This window comes from Toxorhynchites rutilus, chromosome 1, assembly GCF_029784135.1.
Source record: "Toxorhynchites rutilus septentrionalis strain SRP chromosome 1, ASM2978413v1, whole genome shotgun sequence".
Lineage (NCBI taxonomy): Eukaryota > Metazoa > Arthropoda > Insecta > Diptera > Culicidae > Toxorhynchites > Toxorhynchites rutilus.
In genome coordinates, this window is record NC_073744.1 from 185,591,960 (window position 1) to 185,597,959 (window position 6,000).

The 6,000-nt window shown below is 40.5% G+C and overlaps 1 protein-coding gene across 3 annotated transcripts in view; it reads right to left on the reverse strand.

The window, feature by feature from the left end:
- The window catches only part of LOC129762826 (LIM domain transcription factor LMO4.2), a 57,522-nt gene extending 51,767 nt beyond the window's left edge, over window positions 1–5,755 (reverse strand). For all 3 annotated transcript variants that reach the window (XM_055761374.1, XM_055761372.1, XM_055761373.1), the window contains exon 1: window positions 4,536–5,755. The gene's annotated coding sequence lies outside the window, so the exon portion shown is untranslated. The remainder of the gene's footprint in view (window positions 1–4,535) is intronic.
- Between the last annotated feature and the right edge of the window lie 245 nt (window positions 5,756–6,000).

A 6,000-nucleotide genomic window follows, 5' to 3' on the forward strand; every position in this document is an offset into this window, starting at 1 on the left:
CTCTTTATTTATCATGAAAGCGCGGATGAACGGTGTCACCAAGAGCATGTTTGTGCACCCTAGGCCAGAAGGGAATCTATCAGGAGGAGAGTGATGCCACAAACGGTTCTCTGGGAAGACATCGCTACACACACATACACGCGCGGCTATTAACAGGTGGTTATCGAGTTGGCATTAACCACTGGTGGGCTTCCAGTATCGAGGAAAATGTGGAAATATCTAATCGTTACTGAAAATAATCTGCCTGTTCCTTTGGGAATTTTCAAAATATATTCATGTGAAAGAGTTTAATTGAATGTTTTCTATCCATGTAACACTGTGACCAAATATGTTTCAATCAAGTGCTATTAACAGATGATTATCGAGTTAGCATAAATCACTGATTGGCTTCCAGTATCGAGGAAAATGTGGAAATATCCAAACGTTACTGAAAATAATCTGCCAGTTCTTCTGGGAATTTAAAATTACATTCATGTGAAAGAGTTTATTTGAATGTTTTCTATCCATGTAACACTGACCAAATATATTTGGTTTTGTGATTTTTCAATCAATCGCAATTAACAGGATAGCTTCTGAAGATTATTCTTCCCCATCAGTAGGATATTTCCGTATCCAATATTGTATGCGCCCGCAATCGATTATTGCTCAGTCGCCGAAAGTTCCGAGCTCAGAGAGTTCATTCCCCTCTAGTTTGCCTTCCAAACTGCCATCGTAAACCACGCCTTCTCTCGATTCAATCACGCACAGAAAGCATACTTTAGCGATATTCTGGTGGTGAGACGCATTTATTTTTCGTGAGGACATCGACAAGACAACATCGTTGCTGAGGGTGCTGGACGGCGAAGGATCGAGATCTGCCCTGAAACGTAAGCAGTTTGTTTGAAACTGTGAGGGAGCACAGAGAAGCCGATCCTTCGGGAGAAGAGAAGGTGACCATCGAAGCAGCCGCTACACATACACATACACGCACGGAATTCTTTCCGTTGGGATGCCGTGCAGCATCGAGAAAGATCCAGAAAATAATCTGCCAGTTCCTCTAGGAATTTAAAAATACATACATGTGAAAGAGTTTATTTGAATGTTTTCTATCCATGTAACACTGTGACCAAATATGTTTCAATCAAGTGCTATTAACAGATGGTTATCGAGTTAGCATTAACCACTGGTGGGCTTCCAGTATCGAGGAAAATGTGGAAATATCTAATCGTTACTGAAAATAATCTGCCAGTTCCTCTGAGAATTTAAAATTACGTTCATGTGAAAGAGTTTGTTTTAATGTTTTCTATCCATGTAACACTGTGACCAAATACATTTGGTTTTGTGATTTTTCAATCAATCGCAATTAGCAGGATAGCTTCTGAAGATTATTCTTCCCCATCAGTAGGATATTTACGTATCCAATATTGGATGCATAAAACCTTGTGCCTGCAACGTAACGCTCTCGTTTTCGAAGTTCTCCAAATATTCTTTCATTCAGAATGAATTCAGATTCAACTTCAAACAAATGATCTCTAAATCAACGATAGTCCTACGTCACCCTTGCGGTTATACCATAGATATAACCCACTTCCTGTTTTTCACTATTCTTTTCAATACAAATAATTTTTTTTTGTTTTTTTAAGTAAAACTAAAAAAATTCCATACTTTAAAAGAATTTAAAATAATATAATGAATAAGCAATTGAAAAATAATACAGTGTGTTCGCTTCAAACCAAATAATTGAAAATTCAAAATTCAAACCAAATAAATGAAAGAAATTCAAAAAACAGGAAGTATATCTATGGTACAACCGCAAGAGTGACGTAGGACTATCGTCGATTTAGAGATCATTTGTATGAAGTTGAATCTGAATTCATTCTGAATGAATGAATATTTGGAGAACTTCGAAAACGAGAGCGTTACGTTGGAGGCACAAGGTTTTATGCATCCAATATTGGATACGGAAATATCCTACTGATGGGGAAGAATAATCTTCAGAAGCTATCCTGTTGATTGCGATTGATTGAAAAATCACAAAACCAAATGTATTTGGTCACAGTGTTACATGGATAGAAAACATTCAAATAAACTCTTTCACATGAATGTATTTTTAAATTCCCAGAGGAACTGGCAGATTATTTTCCGGATCTTTCTCGATGCTGAATGGCATCCAAACGGAAAGAATTCCGCGCGTGTATGTGTGTGTGTGTGTGTGTGTGTGTGTGTGTGTGTGTGTGTGGCGGCTGCTTTAGAGATCTTCCCGGGGAACCGTTTGTAGCATCACTCTCCTCCTGATGGATTCCCTTCTGGCCTAAGGTGCACAAACAGGCTCTTGGTGATACCGTTCATCCGCGCTTTCATGATAAATGAAGAGCTTCACCACAACAGCGACAACATGCTCCAATCGCTGTTCAATTAGAACTGAGTGGATTTCCGAGCGGCGCTCGCTTATATATCGATTGGTGATTTCAATAGCCTATTTTGAAAGCAAATTTAAGACTATTGAAACAAGTTTTTGGATCAGAAAGTAACAAGTATAGAACGCGTAGACATTTTATCTTCCGAATGAAGTGTTTATCATACCATTTTGTTCAGTTGTTTAGGAGCTATTAACACTCAAAATCTCGGTCTCCGGCGTAACGCTTTCGTTTTCGAAACTTTGATTTTACACCCCGGTATAGAAATGAAAGACGTAGTCCTACGTCAAAAAATTAGTGGGTCTGCGACCAAAAGCACGAACGGAGACTTGACGTAGGAATGTGAAAGTTCGAAAAAAATGTTTTTGAAACTAGACTAATTCGGAAGAAACCCGAAGAAGCTGACGAGCGATGGCTTATCCACATGGAAAAAGAATGAAAAATTGAGTGCATCAAATCCTGCAAATGAGGCTGAGAAAAACTAACAAGAAATGACGAATAGAGTGTTCAATATAAGCAGTCCTCATGGCTTCATGGTAGAGTAGCCAGACCTCGTTTTATGTGGTAATGTCATAAAGTATCGAATGGAAAGGCACAGACACACGTAGATAAGGATTCCAACTTCTAGTGGCATGTAATTTTCACAGGTTCGCCGCTTTCTAGAACAGTCGAAAGGAATACTGTGTGATGAAAGCCAAATGAAAGAAGAAAAGACTTCGAGCAACCGTCAAATATGGTAGATGACTTACCTACGCTGAAAAATTTGTTCGATCCATGTCAAAGCGACTCACCGATGTTCTGAAAAACGAAGAATCATCAACCTAATGTCGATCTTACAAATAAAGGTTTCGAAAGTATTCGATTTCATAATCAACTGTTCGAATTCTTAGCTCTGAACGACTTTCACTATGAGATGTTTCAGAGCTTGTTACGATGCAGCTCAACCATCATTATTAATTACAATAAAGGGACTAGAAGATGGTTAATCTGAATTCTATTCTTTATCCTTATTCTGAATAAGTTTTTAAAGTGCACGAAGACACGAGTCGAAAGAATGGGAGTGCTAAAAACAAAAAATGTAGAATGGAATTAGTTCCAGAATTTAAGGGCAGCAAATATTACTTCGTAGCCTGTCGAAGACGTATAAGCGCTGCATGCTGACCCATTTTCTGGATGAGGTTTCTAAGTCGATCAATTTGCAATGGTCGGAGTATTGAGAAAGTATCACGCAATGCGAGCCGTATGATCTTCCTTTGTATACAACCTGTCGAATTTCTACAATGCTGGTTAAATTTTGTTTGTCGTCTGTCACTGGATTGGTGACAACAATTGATTGTGTATTTTTCATATGCGTTTGTGTACGCAAACGAGCGGTTCAAACAAATGTTTAAGCTTTGTCGCAATGTCTATTCCGTATAAGACCAATTATCTGTTTCAACGTTTTATTTTTTTATGGTTTGAGGAAAAGTGCTCACGGAGCAAGAAGGATTTGTCATGGGCCAGCAAATAGATTTGCTAGCTAACTTGTTCCCCGGACATGAATTTAGTGGCAAAATTTTGGAGAATCCTTCTCCGGAGGATTCAAGCCAAGGAAACCAGTATTTTATTGTAGTTTAGTTCAAGACTGCGATTTCGGAGAGCTGAAACCCAAATCTCGGGAAAGACATCGACCTGAAGAAATAAAAAAAAAGTTCAAAAATAACCCTATGTATAATCTAGCTTTGAAATCAGAGTATCGTGTAATATCTGAGGAAGATAGTGTTATCAAATAGAAGTTTGCGTTTCTTCGATATGTTTCTGAACTAAGTGACTCCTGGTGAAATGACATTCAATTTTCTTGAATGGTCCATAGTTCTCAACACCTCGTTTCGTCGTTTCCAAAATATGACAGTCAATTCCAGCAAGTTCAATTTAATTTCGAAGGCTTCATACATTAAAAAAAAGGAGCGTCATTTAATGTATTTCTGAAAATCCAAGACATATCCATAGCCTCATTAGACACAAACCAAAAGTTCTTTTGCGAGTTCAACTCACTTCAAAACCAAATCCCAAACCCCCCTCAAATCGATCCATCCACATTCCAATCCCACCAATCCCAATCATTCACGCCTAGAAATAGCAATCGAACAAATCACTTACGGATAACTGACTGTTGGCTACTATCTTGTGGTTTGTAGCAGGGCGAATTGCGCCGGGTAGCGTCTGCCGGCTAATCGAAGCCGCTGCGAAATTCCTTCCGCGTTGCAGCCCAGGAATACCGTGGGATTCTGACTTTGAAAGGCCTCGCTTCGACTGCTCCGTGTCCAAGGAATGTCTACCACGTTGTGATCGTATTACAATTCAGAGACGTTCCTCAGGCGGCGCGTTACCAATTCTCCCCCCGAATCTTCGCTCACGGCTCCACCCGGGTTGGAGGCCGACTCTACTGGCTGGGCCCAACTTCAAGCTTCTCAAATTTCTCGTCTACCCGTCTGCGTCTTTTCGCTGGTGTTTGTCTTTTCCTGCGCAATGTGCTGCGAATTGCACTTTTTGTTTTCTTCCGTTTTTTTTTTTTTTTTTGCTTAACCACTCGCGCCCTGCAAAATGCAGCCGACCGGCTTCTGCTTTTTCCGTTGCTTTGACACTGCTCTATTACTGTTGTATTCTCTAATTAAAATAACTCGCGAAAGGGAACCCCTTTTTCCCCCGCTGCACTGAACACCAATAAATTTAAGCACTTTGCTCGACTCGGACGACTCGGAGACACTTTCCGAACGCGCTGAACCCAGGACCACGCCACCGACCGCTGGAGATGGACCGAAAGTGTCGTTTATCTCGGGTATTCAAATATTTGAACAATTATAACATTTTTCATTTATGATGGCTCCCAGCTTCTGGATGCGACAGAATTTATTCGCGCCGTCAAGATTCACTGCTCATTCATGAACATGTGGTTATCGCACATTTAATTAACAATGTGAAAACAATCTTCCCCACTCCTCGCATGAGCTGAGCGCTGAGCCTGCCCTTCCTTCTGTGTGCCCCGCAGGAGTTGTAGCTTTTATTTAATTATAATTGCGCCCAACGATAAACGGTTATTAATTAGACTCTGATTCGCTGCGCTGCAGCTTGTTTATTATTCACGTTCTCGGACTATCGCTCACGTTTGTTTACAGTTTTGTTTTTGTTGCTGCTGTTTTTTTGTTTTCTTCACAATTCACTTTTATTATGACACTCTCGTGGCGAATGTGGAACCTTCGGATTTCGTCACGTTAACAGGACACCTGTTTGGAAAGTTATTGCCGAAAAAAGTAACCTGATCTGAACGCGTGATTGCGTGCAACCCTTCGATCAACTTCCGCTTGGCGCGACGTTCAAATGTCAACTGAGCCGGACCGCTGCAGAAAAGCACCGCGTGTTATCGCAGCCGCTGCAACCGCAATCACACTCGCTCTCGCTCTCTCTCTCTCTCTCGCGCGCTCTGATCCTGTGTGTACATAAGGAGAAAGTTGCCGCTCTCAACGGGCCAAAGCAGCGCATGCTTACTCTCCCTATTTATTTTTGATCAGGCGAGGTTATAATATGCACACCGTAAATTTCAATTGCTTTTTGACACTTCGCACTT